General features: G+C 37.0%; 1 pseudogene across 1 annotated transcript in view; it reads right to left on the bottom strand.

Moving 5' to 3' along the window:
• Nucleotides 1–24,768, bottom strand: part of LOC308639516 (E3 ubiquitin-protein ligase RNF13-like) — a 69,085-nt pseudogene that overhangs the window by 1,883 nt on the left and 42,434 nt on the right. The gene's annotated exons all lie outside the window — the stretch shown is intronic.

The raw sequence follows: 24,768 nt of genomic DNA, 5'->3' as shown, positions 1-24,768 counted from the left end.
TCATTCACATAGTGAAACCCACAGAAAGGCTAAAGTATAAAGTAATAAAACATTGTATACAGAGAAAATACAAGGTATAAGTAGACATAATGATCCTGATGATAGGAAAAATGAATTCAGGACAAAATACATTTAGTAAAGAAGGAGACTTTCAGACAAATAGAAAAGAATGTAAAAGATCTAAACAATATAACAAGTAAATAATAGAGAATATATCTTCTCTTCAAATGACCATAATACATGTTCAGAATTGGTCATGTATCAGGTCATGAAGAAAATTTCAGTAGGTACCAGTAAGAGGAAAAGCTAAAAGCAACAATCTCTGATCATAACAAAACAAAATTTAGTCTCTTTGATTTGTACTTTGACTTTCTTCCTCATTTTGGGTCCTATTTTCCTGACTCTTTAGATGCCTTAAAATCTTTTATTGGATGTCAGATGTGATAAATTTTACCTTGCCCAATGCTGTATTATTTTGTACTCCAAAAGGTCTTTTTGAGCTTTGTTCTGAGATGCAGTTAAGTTACTTGGAATCATTTTGATCCTCGTGAATCTTGTTTTCAAGGTTTGAAAGGAGAAGAGCAGCAATTAATCTAGGAATAATTTGTCCTACTTCAGGGGCAAAACTCATCTGAGCACCCTTCCTAATGCTTCGTGAATTATGAGGTTTTTTTTTTGCTCTGATTGCTGGGAACAGGATCTATTTCTCATTTCTTTCTCTTGGGGTCACTTTCATTCTCTGAAGCCCAGTATCTTGAAATCCATCATCTTATATATTTTATTGATTTAAAAATCATTTCAGTTGGGAGGGCAAATCTAGTCACTGTTGTGGATAAGATTTATAAGGATGTGACTGTTGTACATTTTCAAAAATAGAAATGAATAGAAAAGATTGGGAAACAACAAACACTAAAACTAAATGTATACAGAGATAAATGAACAGAACTAAACAAACTTGATAAACACAGAGAAACAGAATATGTAAACTTTCAAGCACAGTATAATCTAAACACCAAAATAACTCTAAAGAAGCTTGGCATTTTTATTAGGTTTATTTTTCGTAGTGGTGTTGGGGAGAAATTTTGCAAATGAGAAAAAAATTCAAGTTTTTGGAAATCAAATTTCTCTCTGTATAATAAGGGGATATAAACATGGAATACAGACTTATGATTTAAATAGAGAAATAGAAAACTATTAATTGTAAAAGGCTGACACTTAACAAAACCAATAACCATCTATGTCTATACTGTTATTTTAATCCTTCTTTGATTTTGTTTATATTGACATTTTATATTCTCTATATTAAATATTTGGACTTTACAGATTCAATATTTTCACAGATTACATGTGCTTCAAGAGTTTAGAATTACTATTTTCTTTTTTGATGCCTAAATGATCACAATCATTTTAATTTGGGACTTTTGTCCTTTCAATGCTACCTTAGACACTATTTTTATTGATTTTTTTTAAAAAAGTGAATGACAGCAGAATGCATTACAATTCTTAGTACATATATACAGCACAATTTTTCATATCTCTCGTTGTATATAAAGTATGTTCACACCAATTTGTGTCTTCATACATGTACTTTGGATGATGATGTCCATCACGTTCCACCATCCTTGCTAACCCTCTGCCCCCTCCCTTTCCCTCCCACACCTCTGCCCTATCTAGAATTCATCTATTCCTCCCATGCTCCCCCCGTACCCCACTATGAGTCAGCCTCCTTATATCAGAGAAAATATTTGGCATTTGTTTTTTTGGGGATTGGCTAACTTCACTTAGCAATATCTTCTCTAATGCTATCAATTTACCTGCCAATGCCATGATTTTATTCTCTTTTATTGCTGAGTAAAATTCCATTGTGTATATATGCCACATTTTTTTTATCCATTCATCCACTGAAGGGCATCTAGGTTGGTTCCATAGTTTAGCTATTGTGAATTGTGCTGGTATATACATTGATGTGGCTGTGTCCCTGTAGTATGCTGTTTTTAAGTCCTTTGAGCACAGACCGAGGAGAGGGATAGTTGGGTCAAATAGTGGTTCCATTCCCAGTTTTCCAAGGAGTCTCCATACAGCTTTCAATATTGGCAGCACAAATTTGCAGTCCCACCAGCAATGTATGAGTGTGCCTTTTTCCCCACATCCTCACCAACACTTATTGTTGTTTATCTTCATAATAGTTGCCATTCTGACTGGAGTGAGATGATATCTTAGAATAGTTTTGATTTGCATTTCTTTAATTGCTAGAGATGATGAACACTTTTTTCATATATTTGTTGACTGATTGTATATCCTCTTCTGTGAAGTGACTGTTCAGGACCTTGGCCCATTTTGTTGATTGGGTTATTTTTTAAAATTTTTTTATTTTTTTTTTCGTGCTTAGCTTTTTGAGTTCTTTATATACCCTAGAGATTAGTAGATTAGTGTTCCATCTGATGTGTGGGGGGTAAAAATTTGTTCCCAGGATGTTCACCTCACAGATTGTTTCTTTTGCTGAGAAGAAACTTTTTAGATTGAATTCATCCCATTTATTGATTCTTGGTTTTAATTCTTGAACTATAGGAGTCTTAGTGTCTAATCCCACATGATGCAGATTAGGGCCTACTTTTTCTTCTATTTGATGCAGAATCTCTGGTTTAATACTAAATCCTTGATCCACTTTGAGTTGAGTTTTGTGCATGGTGAGAGATAGGGGTTTAATTTCATTTTGTTGCATATGGATTTCTAGTTTTCCCAGCAACATTTGTTGAAGATGCTATCTTTTCTCCAATGATGTTTTTTGCACCTTTGTCTAATATAAGATAATTGTAATTTTGTGGGTTAGACTCTGTGTCCTGTATTCTGTACAATTGGTCTACCAGTCTGTTTGGGTGCCAATACCATGCTGTTTTTTGTTACTATTGCTCTGTAATATAGTTTAAGGTCTAGTATAGTGATTCCACCTGCTTCACTCTTCCTGCTAAGGATTGCTTTAGCTATTTTGGGTCTCTTATTTTTCCAGATAAATATCATGATTGCTTTTTCTATTTCTGTGAGAAATGCCATTGGGATTTTGATGAGAATTGCATTAAATCTGTATAGTTCTTTTGGTAGTATGGTCATTTTGATAATATTAATTCTGCCTATCCGTGAGCAAGGTAGATCTTTCCATCTTCCAAGGTCTTCTTTGATTTCTTTCTTTAGGGTTCTGTAGATTTCATTGTATATATCTTTCACCTCTTTCATTAAGTTGATTCCCAAGTATCTTATTTTTTTTTTTTTGAGGTTATTGTAAATGGGGTAGTTTTCCTCATTTCCTTCTCAGAGGATTTGTCATTGATATACAGAAATGCCTTTGATTTATGGGTGTTGATTTTATATCCTGCTTCTTTGCTGAATTCATTTACAAGTTCTAGAAGTTTTCTGGTGGAGCTTTTGGATCTTCTAGGTATAGAATCATATCATCAGCAAATATTGCTAATTTAAATTCTTCTTTTCCTATACATATGCCTTTAATTTCTTTCAGCTAGTTGCTCTGGCCAGTGTTTCAAGAACTACATTGAATAGAAGTAATGTCTTTTTCCAGTTTTTAGAGGGAATGCCTTTAATTTTTCTCCATTTAGAATGATGTTGGCCTGGGGCTAGGGTTGTGGCTCAGTTGTAGCGTGCTTGCCTAGCATGAGTGATGCACTGGGTTGGATTCTCAGCACCACATACAAATAAATAAAATAAAGGTCCATCAACAACTAAAAAATATTTAAAAAAAGAATGATGTTGGCCTGAGGCTTAGTATAGATAGCCTTTACAATGTTGAGATATGTTCCTGTTTTCCCTAGTTTTCCTAGTGTTTGAACATAAAAAGTTACTGTATTTTGTCAAATGCTTTTTCTGCATCTATTGAGATTATCATACAATTCTTATCTTTGAGTCTATTGATGTGTTGAATTACATTTATTGATTTCCGTATGTTGAACCAACCTTGCATCCCTGGGATGAATCTCACTTGAACATGGTGCACAAACTTTTTGATATGTTTTTGTATTCGATTTGCCAGAATTTTATTGAGAATTGTTGCATCTATGTTTATTAGAGATATTGATCTGAAGTTTTTTTCTTTGATTTGTCTTTGCCTGGTTTTGGGATCAGAGTAATATTGGCCTCATAGAATGAGTTTGGAAGTGCTGCCTCTTTCTCTATTTCCTGAAATAAATTGTAGAGTATTGGTATTAGTTCTTCTTTAAAGGTCTTGTAGAACCTGGCTGTGTATTCATCCAGTCCTGGGCTTTTCTTGGTTGGTAAGCTTCTGATGGCATCTTCTATTTTATCACTTGATATTGGTCTGTTTAAATTGTGTATATCTTCCTGATTCAATTTGGGCAAATCATATGACTTAAGAAACTTGTCAATGCCTTCAATGTCTTCTATTTTATTGGAGTATAAGTTTTCAAAATAATTTCTAATTATCCTCTGTATATCTGTAATGTCTGTCGTGAAATTACCTTTTTCATCATGTATGCTGGTAATTTGAGTTCTCTTTCTCCTTCTCTTCATTTGCATACCTAAGGGTCTGTTAATTTTATTTATTTTTTTCAAAGAACCAACTTTTTTTGTCAATTTTTTCAATTGTTTATTTTGTTTCGATTTCTTTAATTTCAGCTCTAATTCTAATTATTTATTGCCTTCTACTGCTTTTGCTGTTGATTTGTTCTTCTTTTTACAGGGATTTGAGATGTGGTGTGAGGACATTTATTTGTTGACTTTTTCTTCTTTTAAGGAATGAACTCCATGCAATGAATTTTCCTCTTAGTACCAGAGATTTTGATATGTTGTGCCTATGTTCTCAATTACCTCTAAGAATTTTTTAATCTCTTCCTTGATGTCTTCTGTAACCCATTGTTCATTCAGTAGCATATTGTTTAGTCTCCATGTGATGGAGAAATATTTTTATTTTTAATTTTGTCATTGATTTCCAATTTTATTCCATTATGATCTGATAAAGTGCATGGTAGTATCTCTACTTTTTTATATTTGCTAAGAGTTGCTTTGTGACATATTATATAGTCTATTTTAGAGAAGAATCCATGTGTTGCTGAGAAGAAATTGTATCCACTTGACGCAGGTTGAAATATTCTATATATGTCAGTTAAGTCTAAGTTATTGATTGTATTATTGAGTTCTATAGTTTCTTTTTTTTATTTTTATTGTTGGTTGTTCAAAACATTACATAGTTCTTGACATATCATATTTCACACTTTGATTCAAGTGGGTTATGAACTCCCATTTTTACCCCGTATACAGATTGCAGAATCACATCAGTTACACTTCCATTGATTTACATATTGCCATACTAGTGTCTGTTGTATTCTGCTGCCTTTCCTATCCTCTACTATCTCCCCTCCCCTCCCCTCCCCTCCCCTCTTCTCTCTCTACCCCCTCTACTGTAATTCATTTCTCCCCCTTGTATTATTTTCCCTTACCCCTCACTTCCTCTTGTATGTAATTTTGTATAACCCTGAGGGTCTCCTTCTATTTCCATGCAATTTCCCTTCTCTCTCCCTTTCCCTCCCACCTCTCATCCCTGTTTAATTTTGGTCTTCTTCTCGTGCTCTTCTTCCCTAGTCTGTTCTTAGTTACTCTCCTTATATCAAAGAAGACATTTGGCATTTGTTTTTTAGGGATTGGCTAGCTTCACTTAACATAATCTGCTCTAATGCCATCCATTTCCCTCCAAATTCTATGATTTTGTCATTTTTTAATGCAGAGTAATACTCCATTGTGTATAAATGCCACATTTTTTTTATCCATTCATCTATTGAAGGGCATCTAGGTTGGTTCCACAGTCTTGCTATTGTGAATTGTGCTGCTATGAACATCGATGTAGCAGTGTCCCTGTAGCATGCTCTTTTTAGGTCTTTAGGGAATAGACCGAGAAGGGGAATAGCTGGGTCAAATGGTGGTTCCATTCCCAGCTTTCCAAGAAATCTCCATACTGCTTTCCAAATTGGCTGCACCAATTTGCAGTCCTACCAACAATCAACAAGTGTACCCTTTTTATTCAACTTTTGTTTTGACAATCTATTCAGTGATGAGAGAGGTTTGTTAATGTCACCCAAGATTATTGTGTTGTGGTCAGTTTGACTCTTGAACTTGAGAAGTGTTTGTTTGATGAACATAGCTGCACCATTGTTTGGGGCATATATATTTGTGATTATTATGTCTTGTTGGTGTATGGTTCCCTTGAGCAGTACGTAATGTCCATCTTTATCCCTTTTGATTAACCTTGTCTTGTAGTCTACTGTATTTGATATGAGGATGGAAACCCCTGCTTACTTCCACAGTCCATGTGAGTGGTATGATTTTTCCTAACCTTTCACCTTCAGTCTGTGTATGTCTTTTTCTATGAGTCTCCTGGAGGCAGCATATTGTTGAGACTTTTTTTTTTTAATCCAAACTGCTAGCCTGTGTCTTTTGATTGGTGAGTTTAAGCCATTAACATTTAAGCCATTAGCATTATAACATATTATTATTGAGACATGGTTTCTATTTCCATCCATATTTATTTATTTTTGTTATTTAACTTGACTTGATTTTCTTGTTTGATTAGGTTTTCCTTTAGGGTACTACCTCCCTCTGCTGATTTTCATTGTTGTTTTTCATCTCTTCTTCATGGAATATTTTTTCCAAGGATGCTTTGTAACACCAGTTTTCTAGCTATAAATTCTTTTAACTTCTGTTTATCGTGGAAGGTTTTTATTTCATCTTCAAATCTGAAGCTTAATTTTGCTGAATACAAAATCCTTGGTTGGCACCTATTTTCTTTCAGAGCTTGATATATATTGTTCCAGGATCTTCTAGCTTTCAGGGTCTGTGTTGAAAAATCTGCTATTAACTTAATTGGTTTTCCCCGATATGTAATCTGATTCCTTTCTCTCACGGCTTTTAAATTTCTCTCTTTATTCTGTATTTTGGGCATTTTTATTATAATGTGCCTTGGTGTGGATCTGTTGTAATTTTGTACATTTGATGTCCTGTAGGCTTCTTGAATTTGGATTTCCAATTCATTCTTCATGTTTGGAAAATTTTTTTATATTATTTCATTGACTAGATTATTCATTCCTTTTGTTTGAAACTCTGTGCCTTCCTCTACTGACTTTGTGGAATAAAAACAGAGGGACAGGCTCATATTTGTTTTCCTTCTACTCAGCAACTTTCTTCATTTCTTTTAGTGGAAAACTGTATTGATACCAAAACTCAGTCATTAAATTACAACTAAAATGATCCAAGACATACACTGGTGATGGGTATGGTAACAATACTATAGGCTACTATAATGTCATTTGGGAAAAAATAACCACTTGTTTTTAGGATTATGCATTTCTATTTATTTTTCATCTTGAGTTTAATGTCATCCTGAGTCTTCAAATTTTATTCCTATGTAACAGATAAAGTAATTTATTCATTTAGATTTTCAACTCTTCTTCCAAGTTCTGATTATATCTTTTTTTTGGTTAAAAGGACTTCTTGACTCATTAATTATAATTTTTGATGACTTTATTGATATTTATTTATGGGTTTTATATTATATTGGCTTTATAATATGATTTTCCTATTTACTTTATATAGGTTTATAACAAATACTTTCATTGCTGATTATATAAAGCAGGGTATGGCAAAGAATAACCACAGTCAAATATGGAATTAAGGAGAGTTTAATAAAGAGATTATTTATACAGATATGATAAATATTTAAGGGAGCCAGCTAGGGACAGGGTAGTGTGCTGCAGTAACAATAGAAGGAATTGTGGGGCTGGGGCTCTGTGGCAGAATACTTGCTAGCATGTGTGAGGCACTAGGTTTGATTCTCAGCATCACATATAAATAAATGAATAAAATAAAAGTCCATCAATATCTTTTTTAAAAAGAAATTGTTACAAATTCTAGACCTGAAGGAAAAATATGGGGCAAGCATAATTATTAAAATCTGAATAGAGAGTTAAAGCTTATAGTAGAGGTCAGTTAGGGGGATGGGTTCAGGGAAAAGGGGAGGGGCTTCAATAGAGGGACAGAGTTAATCCATGACCTTACAGGCAAGGATCAAAGAAATAAATACACATACCACACATACGTCTCTACTACTTTTTTTTTTTTTTTTGGTACTAAGGATTGAACCCAGGGATGCTTAACCACTGAACCACATCCCCAGCACTTTTTATATTGTATTTAGAGACAGGGTGTTGCTAACTTGTTTGGGGCCCTGCTAAATTGCTGAGGCTGGCCGTGAACTTGCAATCCTCGTGCCTCAGCCTCCTGAGTCACTGAGATTTACATCCACCTGCCCTCTTACTTTCTGCTGATTCCTGTAATGGGCTAAATTCAAGGATAACATGAGGGCAAGAGATTCCAGTGATATAGTCCATAAAGTTTAGCCTCCTGGAACAAGAGCTGGGCAGAGAAGGACAGAAAAAATATCTGGAGAGAGGGAAAATGGAAAATATCTCCCTCCCTCAAATAACATGAATGCTGGTGCAGTGATACACACCTGTAATCCCAGTGGCTCTGGAGGCCGAGACAGGAGAATCATGAGTTCAAAGCCAGCATCAGCAACTACAAGACACTTAGCAACTCAGTGAGTCTTTGTCTCTTAATAAAATACAAAAGAGGGCTGAGGATGTGGTTCAGTGGTCGAGTGCCCCTGAATTCAATCCCTGGTACCAAAAAATAATATAAAATTAAAAATAACATAAAAATACCCACTTCTTTTGTAAGCTCTAAATTGTTAACTATCAATTTCATTTAACTCATGCTATTTCAAATGTATTATCTCCAAAACAGAATTACATTTCTAGAATTCACCCAAAATTTGTTTTTCCCCTCCTCCTAAGTTAATGAACAATGTGCTCAAGCCCAGAATGTAACTTTCATCTTTGATTTCGTTCTGCAACAATGATTCTCAAGCACTATGATATGGAGATTATACCTTCAATGTACTTTTAAAGTCCATCACACTTTCTTTTAGTCCTGATCATTTATTCTTCATTCAGGGGTATATAATTTTCTCCACGCATTATTGTAATGCATTCCTATCAGGTCCTACTGTCACCAGGCTTTCCCCTATCCATTTTGTCCTTTGTATTGCTATTTTTAAATCCACCTCTCTTCATCAAGGCATATTGTCTCTTCTTAGGACCACTTATAGAGCCTACTAATTTTCATTTTCTTCCTGCCGCAGTCTGGCTGGGCACAATTCAGGAGCCACTTGTCAAAAGAAACTAACTTTATTTTTAGAACTACAAACACCAAACAAAACAGCTCCTCAGGAAAAAACCCTCAGAGCCCAACTGCCACCACCGGCTTCCCCCAAGCCTCTCACCCCCACACAACCCTCACCACCTCCCACAATCCTCCTGTTCTTGAGGCTAATTGGCTGGGTAGCATGGGCGGAGCCAAAGAAGTCCCCCAATGAGCAGCTCCGTGGAGGAGCCAATCAGCTAGATGTTGCTGGGGCCGCTGTGAGCCAATCATCAGCTGGCAGTCTGAAGGGCAGGGAAACAGCCCAATGAACATCACCGTAGAGGAGCCAATCAGCTAGATGTTGCTGGGGCTGCTGTGAGCCAATCATCAGCTGGCAGTCTGAAGGGCAGGGAAATAGCCCAATGAACATCACCTCAGAGGAGCCAATCAGCTAGATGTTGCTGGGGCTGCTGTGAGCCAATCATCAGCCGGCAGCTGGAAGTTTGCTGGCAGCTGGAAGTTTGCTGGGGCCCCTTTGGCTGTGGCTCTCAACATCTCCCCCTCTCTGTTTAAACAACAAGCATGTGGCTTGGGGACCGTGCCTGCCTTAGGTTGTCCAATACTACATATGGTCCTTACCCGTCTTCGGATGAGCTGACCTCAGGGCGTCAGCCTCCTGTCTTAGGTTGGTACCATTGTAATTGGATCTTACCCGTCATTGACTACCGGTCCAGTATACAGCCACACCTGTGGAGAGGTCTTTGTCATGACAAGCAGAAGGGAGGAAGATACACCAAGCCAATTGATGGCTCTTGTTGGAAAAATTGTACCACCGATGACATCATCAGCAAAAATACCCCAACACTACCACAAGTCGCTGCACCAACAGATAGTTCACAATGCATAGTCTAGGCAAGTCTAGACAAGTTCTGCAAGTTCTGCACATAGTTTAGGCAAGTTCTGCAAGCAGTTCAGTGATGGCGATTGCAGAAGCTGTAGATTAGTTTTATCTTTGTCTTCACCGGCACTGGGATGAAGATAGGAATTCTGGCAATAATGGCTAAAGAAAAAATTATGTAACATTCCAGAAGGCACTAAAAGAAAACAATTTTCTTAACAATTTACATTGTCTTCACTGGCACTGAGATGAAGATAGGAATTCTGGCAATAATGGCTAAAGAAAAAAATATGTAACATTCCAGAAGGCACTAAAAGAAAACAATTTTCTTAACAATTTACATTATCTTGAAGAGAAAAGAAAACAATTTTCTTAACAATTTACATTATCTTGAAGAGAATTATTAAATATAATGAAGAGGAAAGGTGAAAGTAAACAAACAGATCTGTTAACCTTCTTTTTTGTTTACATATTAAAACAATTCTTAATAGTTATTTACCCAATTTAAATTAAACCATTTAAATCACGTGAATAAAAAAAATATTTGGATCCATTTTTTCATGAGTGCTCATCATATATGATATATGGACATACGTACATTCAAACATATAACACAAAACACAAGTGTGCACACATAATATAATACATATAACACATAACATAATAGTAAAGGCCTTATAACTTTTTACAGGTGAAATCTCCATTGCAATGTTTAAAACTCTATAGTCAAAAAAAAAATAGAACTGATCAGCAAAATATTAACCTAGGTCTGTATGAGCTAAAAAAACAAAATAGAACTTCATGATATGAGAAAGGGCAATAATAAAATAGATATTGAAAAAAGCATCCTGGTTCTGTCGCAGATGTAAGGATAGCCAAATTGGAGTTTTGGATATCAGCTGTTATGGATTTGAGCCAAATCATCTTCTTTTTGGTCTGTAGAAATCGCTTTAGTTAATCTCTCTGGAATCCAAATCGGCTGCTGTTCTCCCTGTGGAAATACACAAACAGGCCCCTGACTCCAGACAATCACTGGGTCAGGACTTTAGTTAATCTCTCCGGAATCCAAATCGGCTGCTGTTCTTCCTGTGGAAACACACAAACAGACCCCCGACTCCAGACAATTACTGGGTCAGGACCTTTCCATTGTCCTGTTAGAATATCTTTCCAAAGTACCTTGGGCTTATGTACATTTTTTGGACACATATGCCTTTCTGCAGCACTAAGTCCTGATGAATCCAAATTTAAAAAGTTTAGAGTAAAAAGGGTTATTTTAAGTTTATCTTTGGGGAATATATACCCCTTCCCAATTCCGTCTTTTTGCTTTAATAAGTACATTTTAATAGTTTGATGAGCTCTTTCAACTATGCCTTGTCCCTGTGGATTGTATGGGATTCCTGTTATATGAGTAATGCCAAATGATGAGCAAAATTGTTTAAAAGAGGTAGAAGTATAACCAGGGGCATTATCTGTTTTTAACTGTTTTGGAATGCCCACAGTGGCAAAATTTTGTAAGCAATGAGCTATAACATCTTTAGTTTTTTCTCTGGCATGAAGGGAGCCCATCAAAAATCCAGAAGAAGTATCAACTGTAACATGCAAATATTTTAATTTTCCAAATTCTGGCAAGTGTGTGACGTCCATCTGCCAAATATGGTTAGGTATCAATCCTCTAGGATTGACTCCAAGATTAACTTGTGGTAAAAAGGTCACACAATTTTGACATTGTTTTATTATTTGTCTAGCTTGTTCCTTAGTTATTTTAAAACGCTTTTGTAAAGTATTAGCATTGACATGGAACCTTTTATGAAAATTTATAGCTTCTTCTAGTGTAGAGAAAATATGTACGTCATGTGTAGTTTTATCTGCTATATCATTGCCCAAACTAAGGGCTCCAGGCAATCCTGTATGTGCCCTGATATGTCCTATAAAGAATGGATCTTTTCTGTCCCAGATTAAACTTTGTATAGTGGAAAACAAAGAGAAAACAGTAGAAGAAGGGGAAATCCTACCAGCGTCTTCAAGGGATATTATAGCATTAACTATATACTGACTATCAGAAAATAAATTAAACACAGAATCTTTAAACATCACAAAAGCTTGTAATACTGCATTAAGCTCTACTTTTTGAGCTGATTGTTTGGGTACTAAAAATGTAAAAGTTTGATCAGGTGTAACTATTGCTGCTGTACCATTATTTGACCCATCAGTGAATATATTTGGAGCATTCATGATAGGTTTTTTTTTGTCATTTTTGAAAAAATTACAGGATGCAATGACCAAAAAGACAATAAAGGATTAGATGGTAAGTGGTTATCAAATGAAACATTGGATTTGCACATGATTATTGCCCAAGTATTTAACTCATTAGCTAATTCATCAATTTGATTCATAGTATATGGAGTAATAATTTTATTGGGAGAAATTCCAAATACTCTCTTTGCTGTTTTTATTCCTTTGAGTATTAATTGTCCTACAGCCTCAGGATACCTAGTAAGAATAGTGTTAGGAGAATAAGATAAATGTATCCATAATAATGGACCTTCTTGCCAAAATACTCCTGTAGGAATATTTTTTGTTGGTAGTACAATAAATAATAAAGGCAAACTTATATCAATTCTATCCAAATGCATATTTTCCATATATGTTTCAATGATTTTTAATGCCTTTCTTGCTTCAGGCGTTAACATTCGGGGTGAATTTGGATCTGATGGACCTTTTAAGATATCAAATAAAGGTCCTAATTCTCCTGTTGGAATACCTAGATAAGGCCTTATCCAGTTTATGTCTCCTAATAACTTTTGAAAGTCATTAAGTGATTTGAGTTGATCTACTCGTATTTGAATTTTTGGTGGACGGACCATGGTTGAAGATAATAGAACTCCTAAATAATTAATTGGAAAATTTAATTGTACTTTATCTATTGCTATCTCTAGATTATAATTTTTTAATAAATTTGTAAGTGTGGCATAACATTCTAGCAATGTGTTTTTAGCTTTGTGTGCTAATAATACATCATCCATATAGTGAAATATTTGTAGTTCAGGATTTTGATTTCTAAGTGGCTGGATTACTTTGTTAACATAAATTTGACACATAGTTGGGCTGTTAGCCATCCCTTGAGGGAGTACTTTCCATTCATATCTCTGATCAGGACCTTCATGATTTAGTGCAGGGATAGTAAATGCAAAACGTGGACTATGCTCAGGATGAATTGGAATTGAAAAAAAAAAAACAATCTTTAATATCTATAACTAAAACATGCCAAGTTTTTGGCAAAGCAGACAATTGAGGAATCCCCGATTGAGCAGGTCCCATAATGACCATTTCATTATTAATGGCTCTTAAGTCTTGCAATAATCTCCATTTACCAGATTTCTTTTTGATGACAAAAATGGGAGTATTATGGGGAGATACAGAAAGTTGTATATGTCCTTCTGCTAATTGTTGTTTGACCAGATCATGGGCTACTTGTATCTTTTCTTTAGTCAAGGGCCACTGAGGAACCCATACTGGTCTTTCTGATTTCCATGTAATTTTTATTGTCTCAGTGGCCCTTTGTGAAAATCCAACCCATGTCTGTCTGTTCCTTGATTTATTTGTATTGGTGCTGCTATACCTTGTTCTTGTTTTTCTAATCTTTTTCCTTTCCTAAAACCTTGTCTAGCCATAATAGTGGGTGCATTTTGATTGATGTTATTTGTTAATGTCAAACCTAATTGCTCTAAGACATCTCGTCCCCATAAATTTACAGGAAGATGATCCAATACATATGGCTGTATAGTTCCTTCACATCCTTCAGGATCCTTCCAATCTAATACCATTGCGCTTCTATCGGGATTAGTCGCCACTCCTAGGCCTCGAAGCGTTTGAGTGGCTTGTTGTAATGGCCAATGTTTTGGCCATTCTTGACGAGAGATGATGCTAAGGTCTGCACCTGTATCCAGTAGCCCATTAAATTCATGTCCTTGAATATTTAGTTTTAGCATGGGGCGAGAATCTAAATTTAAAGAAAGCATAGCCCAATCTACACCTGTGGAGCCTAATCCCTTGGAACCTCTTTCTACAGCATGACTGGAAAATTTATCATGTAGGCTTGGTATTATTAGTAACTGTGCTATTCTATCTCCTGGTGAAATTACTGATATACCCTTTGGAGAACTGGCTATAATTTTTATTTCACCTTCATAATTGGGATCAATTACCCCAGGACTTATCAAAAGTCCTTTTAGAGTAGAAGAGCTGCGTCCCAATAATAAGCCTACTGTTCCTTTGGGAAGAGGTCCTTTTACCCCTGTGGGAATGATTTGAACTCCCATCTCTGGAGTTAGTACTGATCTGGCGGAGGCACAGATGTCCAACCCTGCGCTCCCTCTGGTTTGTCTGAAGAGGGATCTGATGGACAATGTGTCCTGGTCACTACCCTGATGGGGTTGCTGGGTTCCTCCAGTGCTCCATATATTTGTGGTTTGGGGCCCCGGAGCATTGGGGCCCCCTGTCCGTTTTTTGGCAACGGAGCCCGATGCACTTGTCCACGATATTGTGGATAAACACCTTGTCCTTGTTCGTTTTTTGATAATGCAGTACCCTCTATGGTGGTTTGAGAACAGCATTCATTAGCCCAATGTAATGGAGTACCCTCTATGGTGGTTTGAGAACGGCATTCATTAGCCCAATGTCTCCCTCTACGGCATCATGGGCAAATACCCGGTATTCTACTCCTTTGATACCTAGTTTTGTTAAACCCTCCTCCTATGGGGCAATTCCTTTTAAAATGTCCTGTTTGTTGACAATTGTAGCATGTTCTTGGCCTGGTATATAAAGCCTGTTTTACTGCAGCTGCCACAATTTGCCCTTGTTCATTAATGTCTCTGGCATCTAAAGCCTGTTTTACTGCACCTGCCATGACTTGCTCTTGTTCATTAATGTCTCTACATAATTTAATATATGTGTTTAAATCTTCCTGTTTCCATGGTCTAATGATATCTCTGCACCAATGATTCGCTTGGTCATAAGCCAGTTGTTTTATTAATGGCATTGCTTGTTCTGTATTCCCAAAAACTCTGGTAGCTGTTTGAATAAGCCTATCTACAAATTCAGCGTAAGGTTCATTAGCTCCTTGTATTATCTTAGATAATTGACCTTGTAAACCTCCATGTCCTTGTAAAGTCTTCCATGCCTTAACTGCATCTACAGCAATTTGTGAGTATACGCCAGGATCATATGCAATTTGTTGCTGCGGATCCTCATAAGGTCCCTTTCCTAACAACATATCTAGATTTCTCTGAGAATAACCAGCTGCTGCATTTCGCCTAGCCGTCTTTTTGCAAAATTCCTCATTGGCAACCTTCCATAACAGGTATTGTCCTCCATTTAGCACAGCTTTACAAATATTAGCCCAATCTGCTGGCGTCATGTTTAAGTTGGTAATGGATTCGACCAAGCTTACAGTGAAGGGTGCTTGGGGACCATAGGTTGTTACAGCCTCTTTTAGCTCCTTCACTGTTTTGAAATTTAAACCCTGGTATATTCGCTGCCCTCCTACCTCAAATACAGGGCATACTTGAGATCCTGTCTCAGGATCCCAACTATCAACTGCGGGGGTTGGGAGTCTCCTAGCATATGGAGGTGGTGCTGTTGATTGGACACTTATGTCCTCTAGTGATAGAATGCTGTTAGTAGCAGTCTCCTGTAGAGGTGGTGCTGATGGTTGGACACATGCTCTCTGATAGAAAGGTGTTATTAGCAGTCTCCTGTTGTAACTTTTCCCCTGGTGGCTTTTTCTGCTCTAAACTTCCTTCCTCTGTCTCACTAGCTTGAAAGACCTTCTCTTTTACTTGAATCTTTTCCTCTTTCTGACTAACTTGAGAGACCTTCTCTTTTACTTGAATCAATATGTCTTCTCCTTCCTCTACCTTTGTCTGAATTGAAGGCTTTGGAGTAAGCAAACCAGATACGAGTGTCCACAATGGCAATGTGCCAGTTGGCAGAGTCCCTGGGTTGTTCTTTTCTATTCTTTTTAAATCTTCACCATGATGGTCCCATTGTGATATATCTAACAACTCCTCCTTAAAAAGCCATGGGCTACATTGTTGTATTGTATCAACGTATGCCCTGACTGTTCTTGATTTTACTGAGATGCCTCCTTCCTCGAACAATTTACTTAACAGTCTTTCGGTTTGTTTTTTACTAATTGCTGATTCCGTATTTCTGCTATAATACAACCCAACAAGATGACGCCAAACAAAACCAAGACAGAATGCAATAAAAATGGAACCACACAAAATCATTATATCAGCCTTTCTATCCTCCTGACATGTGCATCCGTCCTTTCTCCCTATCTGTTCCTCAGACGCAAATAGTTTTTCTTCAGATGTGAGCAGTTTTTCTTCCGTCTCACTCATCTCCAGGGACAGGCAACTTAAAACAAAAATGAAGCAAAACAAAAGAGGAAACTTAGAATGGCTATCCATCCTCTCGCCCTGCCCTCAGGGGCGAGCAGTTTACTTACCCTCAGTCGCTCCCTATGCAAGCCACCAAATGCCACAGTCTGGCTGGGCACAATTCAGGAGCCACTTGTCAAAAGAAACTAACTTTATTTTTAGAACTACAAACACCAAACAAAACAGCTCCTCAGGAAAAAACCCTCAGAGCCCAACTGCCACCACCGGCTTCCCCCAAGCCTCTCACCCCCACACAACCCTCACCACCTCCCACAATCCTCCTGTTCTTGAGGCTGATTGGCTGGGTCACGTGGGCGGAGCCAAAGAAGTCCCCCAATAAGCAGCTCCGTGGAGGAGCCAATCAGCTAGATGTTGCTGGGGCCGCTGTGAGCCAATCATCAGCTGGCAGTCTGAAGGGCAGGGAAACAGCCCAATGAACATCACCACAGAGGAGCCAATCAGCTAGATGTTGCTGGGGCTGCTGTGAGCCAATCATCAGCTGGCAGTCTGAAGGGCAGGGAAATAGCCCAATGAACATCACCGCAGAGGAGCCAATCAGCTAGATGTTGCTGGGGCTGCTGTGAGCCAATCATCAGCCGGCAGCTGGAAGTTTGCTGGCAGCTGGAAGTTTGCTGGGGCCCCTTTGGCTGTGGCTCTCAACATCTTCCCACTATTACTCCGCTCAAATCAGTCAACATTCTATTGTAACACGTTATTCCTTTCATCTTATCATCATATAAAGGTTGAATTCCTTAGCTTGGTATTAATGATATTTTATGATCTATCCAAACCTATGTCATTTCCACATCTCCTTCACATTAATCTTATACTCTCATCAAACCCAAATATTTATAGCTCCTTATAGACAACTATTTCTTTTTTTTACAACAAACATTTATTGCTTGCCTATAATATCCCAGACATGGAACTAAGTACTATGTATAAAAAGATGGATGACAAAGTCCATTTCTTTAATAAACTCCTTTAATCATAGTATTTCTCCTATCTATATTGCAATTCTCATTTTGTCAGTCTGGAAAAGTCTTTATTTATTTAGAATAAGCTTAAACATAGTTTCCTCTGTGAAGCCTTTACTGATTATACCAATTAGAGATAGCCACTCACTCTTCTGTGTCCCCATACACTTTTGCACATCTCTACTTTAATAGCTATTACCTACTACTTTTATTTACTTATATATCTTGCTTTCCAAGTAGACTTTAAGCCATATTAGCATAATTTGAAAATCTTTGTATCCTCACAGCCTAGCAGGAATCTCAACAAATGGTTGTTAAATGAATGAATGTTTGATTAAATATTTGAATTAGAATAAGAGATCTAAGGTGAGAGAAGAGGAAAGCAAAAAAGACGAGAAAAGGGGGGAGCCCTCCACAACATGCATTTTGAATCTGAATTGAGGCTATAATATTTTCAAGTTGAAACAGAAGACAGGAAACTAAGGTGTTTATTTTGTAATGTCCAAATGCTTCACATTAGGCAATTATCTTTATAATAGGCTTCTTTTCAAGGGCTATATTTTGCGGCTATGTTTTAATTAAGTGAAAGTGATTCCACATGTCAAGGATTGGAAAACCTACAAGGTGACCTCATTATAGTTGATGAGAAAGGTCACATAGGCCACTGCTCACATGTGCAGGCTTACCTAGAAGCAGCCCAAGCAATACAGGATAACTACGAACATTAATTTATAGTAAGTATCTCCTTTCTATAATAGTGCTATTATGTACAGTATCTGTGTAAATGCATTTTTTTCTGAAAGAAATTTAACTCTTGAAACTAAACAGAAGGTGCTCAATTCCCAGAAGACTTATTTAGGGTGTTTCTGAGTTATTCCCTTCATCTCAGTTCTGCTTTGCTAATTCTCTCAAAGTAAGATGATTTTATTTATTTAACCTTAAATGTGTTTCCAGTTATTCTTTTTGTATTTTATTTCTATTTAAGAATTTACTATTATTAAAAATAGAGTAATAGAGAAAGAAGGTCTTTGGGATTAGTAGGAAAAGTACTGGGTGCTGCCACAGATAACCTAATTCCAATTCTTACTTTCTTAGCTAATTAAACAAATTGCTTTTAGCCTAAATCACTTTCATTTAGAACCCAAATTTTCTCTCCTGGAAAAATGTGTGTTTAAATATATTGGGGCTGGGGATGTGGCTCAAGTGGTAGTGCGCTCGCCTGGCATGCGCGGGGCGCTGGGTTAGATCCTCAGCACCACATACAAATAAAGATGTTGTGTCCAGTGAAAACTAAACAATAAATATTAAAAAATCTATCTCTCTAAAAAAAAATTAAATACATCATAGGTGGCAAACTAGAATATCACAGTTCAAGTGCCATATCAGATGGATTTTATTAAAAAACGCTTTGGTCTATGTAATGTTAGCAAATGAATTAGAAAGGTTCAGGTAGGCCTATGATCTCAGATTTGCCAGAGTCCTTCCCTTCACTCCTGAACTGCACATGCACAGAATATACCCAAAGAAAAAGTAACAAAGGCTTTGAGAACTGAATTTCAGTGTAAACACTGCCCAAACCCTATTCCCAACCTTGCTTTAACAACTACCTCAATCTTTCTATCTTCACATATCAATCCTGCTTCAAAGCTGTGGTACACTTGCAGATAATGTGCAAAATGAATTTGTAGCCTTTAGGATGAATGGCCACTAAGGCCTCCTCCACTTTAAAATCTTGGATATTTTTCAGGGAAGTTCAGATAATTTTAGTGGGAAGGATATTTAGCTTGTCTCTGGGAAAGTCTCCCACTGCTATTATGTGGTTTAAATAGGTTTATGAAGGCAGTTTTACCCTATTCATTGACTTGAGGTTTAGCTGTCTGACATCTTCTATAATATTGATACTTTCTGCTGAGAGCCACAGCCGAGTCGGAATAGCCCCTGGCATTTTGCCAATAGTATTGGTTGAGAGGCAAGCCATTAAGATGATGCTGGATTGATTAGGTTGTATATTAGACCTTTACTGTCCGCCTAGGCCTGCTACTTTGGAGTTCTCCCACTATGTTGGAGTTCTCCTGGGGATTCCCAGAGAGTTCCCATTGGTTGGGAAGTGCGGAAGGAGGTATTTCCAGAAGAGGGATTTCTGGTTGTTGGTTCCTGGAGGAGCCATGTGGCGTTCCGGAGAGTTCCCAGGGAGCGTGTGTGGAGTGTGCTGGTGGAGTTCAGAAATAAAGTTTGTTTCTGCTTCAGTGGCTCATGATTTGTGCCCAGCCAAACTGCGGGAACTTTCTGCTATTCCTTGAAAAGAGAACCAAAATAAAATTATATGTATTTTATATTCTTGAGTGTAGTTTTTTATATTCTCAACTACAACTTCTCATGGCACATGGTACATAATCAACTACACACATACATACACATGCATTTTTCACTTTATTTTTACCAGGCTGGGGATGGAACCCAGGGCCTCATGCATGCTAAGAAAGTGTTTTATCACTGTGTTGTACACTCAACCCAATCAATAATGTGCAAAACAGAACCCAAAGTTACCAATAAGCAGAACTTAATTATAATTTGGGAGCACCCTATACACACAAACTGGTATTTACCCAACATCTTCAAGTTAAAACATATTCAGGTTAAAAAGTATTGTGTATTTTAATATCTCAATTATGGGCAGGGTGGAACTCAGTGGTAAAGTACTAGCATGTATGAGACCTGGGCATTCCCAGCACTGCTTAAAAAAATAAAATAAAACAAAATTTAAAAAGTTTTTTTCTAAATAGCTAAATTAAGCAGTAGCGCGCTCGCCTGGCATGCGTGCGGCCCGGGTTCGATCCTCAGCACCACATACCAACAAAGATGTTGTGTCCGCCGAGAACTAAAAAATAAATATTAAAATTCTCTCTCTCTCTCTCTCTCTCACTCTCTCTCCTCTCTCACTCTCTCTTTAAAAAAATAAAATAAAATAAAATGGAGAAGGGTCAACCCAATTGGAAGCCAAAGGTAAGAGGAACTTCTGATAAATCAATTTAGATCACTGAACAATTATGTATTTCCAATTCTCTGAAGAAAAGACATCTCTAAATTTTAATAGTATTATTCCCTGTGTTTTACTTATTTGTTTTGGTGTTAATATAAGTAAATTAAAGTATTTTAGGAGAACATTAGTATCTTCTGACAGAGATTTGAGGATGCCTTTTACTTTATCTAACATTGCACCTATATTAGCCAATCAGTAATTATTCATAGAGTTTAGTTTCAAGGATTTGCTTATCTATAACTTTTAAACTTTCTTTTTTAAAATTTATGAATCACATCAATGTTTTTTTAATGTGTGCAGAATTTTGGAGTTGAACTTATAGCTAAATATAATAGAATTAACAAGATGCTCTTATTTACTTGCATTTTCAATCTTTTTAAGTAAAGTGTAATTTTCTTAAAAATAGTTTATATTTTAACTTAAAATCTTGAATGGTAATGACACTAGGTCAGAGAAATAGGACGTAATGTAGGATTTATTGGTGTACTGACTTGAGTATATGTATCTACTAAATTTGGCTTCTGTCAATTTCTGTGATGATGAAAAAAGCAGACTTATTCCATATTTTCACTTTCAGGGTTACTAAAGAAAAGTTTTATTAGTCTCTGATAATCATCAAAAATAGCAAACACATAGGTTTGGTGATATGGCCATTTGCAGAAATTATCTGCTAAGAAAAAGTACGCAGTTATATTCTGAAAATCACAAAATGATTACCTGTTATTTGATTATCTGAAATTTCAGTATGCCTGCTGAGGTGTGTCTTTTCCATTATGAGATCTCCAGTTTAGAAGAAATTGCATAGTGACTTCTAGTCGACTCAGATTGTTGGGGATACACTGTATAAGCAATTGTTTAGAAAAGTGTTGTTTGGAAAATTGAAGATAACCTGACACCTGAAAAGTTGCTACCTTTTTTTGGAAGCAAATTATAAGAACTTTCTCTTCTTCCTGTGTCTAGTTTGCTGACTGTGATTTGTCTCAAGATAAAACTCTCTTGTTTTGTATTCAGGTTGAGATAAGTGAGATATGCCTTCTCATTCAAAGGGAAAACCAGACAGCAGAATGAGAAGTGGAGTTCATGCAACTTTTCCTTCCTTCAACTTTAGGCACTGGTGATTAAAAAAAATTTAATGGGTACATGATAACTATACATAATAGTGAGATTTGCCGCAGTCTGGCTGGGCACAATTCAGGAGCCACTTGTCAAAAGAAACTAACTTTATTTTTTAGAACTACAAACGCCAAACAAAACAGCTCCTCAGGAAAAAACCCTCAGAGCCCAACTGCCACCACCGGCTTCCCACAAGCCTCTCACCCACAAAAGCCTCACCACCTCCCACAATCCTCCTGCTCTTGAGGCCGATTGGCTGGGTCGTGTGGGCGGAGCCAAAGAAGTCCCCCAATGAGCAGCTCCGTGGTCTGAAAGGACAGGGAAACAGACCAATGAACATCACTGCAGAGGAGCCAATCAGTTAGATGTTGCTGGGGCCGCTGTGAGCCAATCATCAGCTTTGCAGTCTGAAGGGCGGGGAAACAGCCCAATGAACATCACCGCAGAGGAGCCAATCAGCTAGATGTTGCTGGGGCCGCTGTGAGCCAATCATCAGCCAGCAGTCTGAAGGGCGGGGAAACAGCCCAATGAACATCACCACAGAGGAGCCAATCAGCTAGATGTTGCTGGGGCCACTGTGAACCAATCATTAGCCGGCAGCTGGAAGTTTGCTGGGGCCCCTTTGGCTGTGGCTCTCAACAGAGATTCATTGTGATATATTCACACATGCACATAGCATAATTTTGTCAACTTCATTTCCTCATAAGAACTGGAGACTTTTAACTAATGGATTGCTGATGGTAAGGAGAGTTAGGTTTCATTCAGAAAATATTAACATCAAGGTTTAGTATCTGCCATTACTTCACATTGTTATTTGTGAACTACATATAAAATTATCACTTAAAAATAAGAATACAGGACATGATTCCATCCACAATGAATAAGCCTACAGCGTTACATTAATTACATATGAAAACTAAGACCAACAAATAAATAAATAAAATAAATTACCTGAGATTTAAAGTAAATGATAAAACTGGTTTTAGTGGTTCACACTTGTAATCCCAGAGGTTTGGGAGGCAGAGGCAGGAGGATGGTGAGTTCAAAGCCAGCCTCAGCAAAAGTGAGGGTGCTAAGCAAGTCAGTGAGACCCTGTCTCTAAATAAAATACAAAATAGGGCTGGGGATGTGGCTAAGTGGTCGAGTGCCCCTGAGTTCAATCCCTGGTACCTGCCCCCCCCCCAAAGTAAATTATAGGCACATTGGAACAGGAAATCAAAACTTAAGGAAAGACCTACATGTAGAAGGTATTTTGTTGTTTTGTTTACCTTTTTCTCCTTGCTTCATCTTCCAGTTTTAACTCTGGGCCAGAACATATCAGTAAGTAGATAGCAGGCATCAGGAAATAGACCATAAATTTTTCTATCTTTCAGTGCAACAGAAAGGTAGAAATCTTCATTTTCTTTCACTGACTTTCTTTCTCTCAGCCCTGCCTTAACACTGGTCTCATCTAAGGCACATCAACTATGGCGTAATCACCCACAACCAAGACAGAAAGTCCATCTCTCTGAATAGAGGAATCGGGAAGCAAGGGCCCTGTTTTGCACAGTGCAGAGGAAACCTCATAATTTGCATATGTATCTTTTCTCTTACCACCTCATAATTTGCATATTTGTATATTTTGCATATTTTCTCTTACCACTTAAACCCAAATACAGTCCAAGTGACAGGGACTTCTTGAATGGTTTCAAAATATTTAATACTCATGTCCATGAGGAGAGGAGATTCTTTATTTGCAGGAATAACGTATTTGAAAAACTAATACTTGAAAAAAGCTAATGACAAAACTTATAAGATTTGGTAAAATATATAAATTAACATATTCATGAAGCTCTGTGAACCACAAACCAGAAAAACTCAAAAGAAAATGATGCTCATAGACATCATAGGCTACTGAACACCAAAGATAAAGAAAAATCTTTCCTTCATAAAAGGGAACAACAATTGGAATAATTACAATATTTATGATTAGAAGCCATAGAGGCTAAAATACCTTTAAAGTGGTAGTGAAAATAACCTTTAGGAATGAAGGCAAAATCAGTCCATTTTTAGTTAACAGAAAACTAAGAAGATTCACCACTAACAGAACTACTCTGAAAGAGTGCTAAAGGATCTTCTTCAAGCTGAAAGGAAAGGATACTAGAATAATCTTCAGATTTTTTATTAATCTTCATATTGTTAAAGGAAGTAGTAATTGTTGTTGTTTATTTGTTTGTTTGTTTTTTGGTACCAGGGATTGAACTCAGGGGCACTCAACCACTAGGTCACATCCCCAGCCCTTTTGTGTATTTTATTTAGAGACAGGATCTCACTGAGTTGCTTAGGGCCTCGCCATTGCTGAGGCTGGCTTTGAACTAGTGATCTTTGTACCTCAGAACTCCCAAGTCACTGGGGTTACAGGTAAGTGCCACTGAGCCCAGCGGAAGTAGTAATCTTAAGTAATAATCTTCAGATTACTAAAGGAAGAGTAAGAGGCATTAGCATCCAGGTAGATATAATGCATAATCCTTTTTCTCTTAAAATCTCTGAGCCAGGTACCACCCTCAAAGATACACCTGTAATTCCAGATGTTCTGGAGGCTGAAGCAGGAGGATCAGAAGTTCAAAGCCAGCTTCAGGAAAGGTGAGACACTAAGCAACTCGGTGACACCTTGTCTCTAAATAAAATATAAAATAGGGCTGGAGATATGACTCAGTGGTTGAGTGCCCCTGTGCGTTCAATCCCTAGTACAATATATATATATTTCTTTAATATAAGATGTATGACTGTTGAAAGACTTTATAACACTTTTGGGGGGCATTTAAAAGTACATAGATATTATACATATGAAAACTATAACATACAGGGGAGAGAATAATACATTTTTGTGGTTGTAAGACTGCAGTCACTTTAAGTATACTGTGAAAATATATATTAAAATCTGGAGTACAATCACAAAAAATGCAAGAGACAATGCATAAAAATCAATATAAGATAAAATGGGATATTAACAAAAATTCAAATAATCCAAACGATCAGAGCACTGTGGTTTTAGGAAAAAAATAGACATATAGATCAATACCATACTTCCAACAAGTTAAA

The sequence above is a fragment of the Spermophilus citellus genome (assembly GCF_964194105.1).
Source record: "Spermophilus citellus genome assembly, chromosome: X".
Taxonomy (NCBI): Eukaryota; Metazoa; Chordata; class Mammalia; order Rodentia; family Sciuridae; genus Spermophilus; species Spermophilus citellus.
This window is presented reverse-complemented; position numbering and strand designations above follow the sequence as displayed.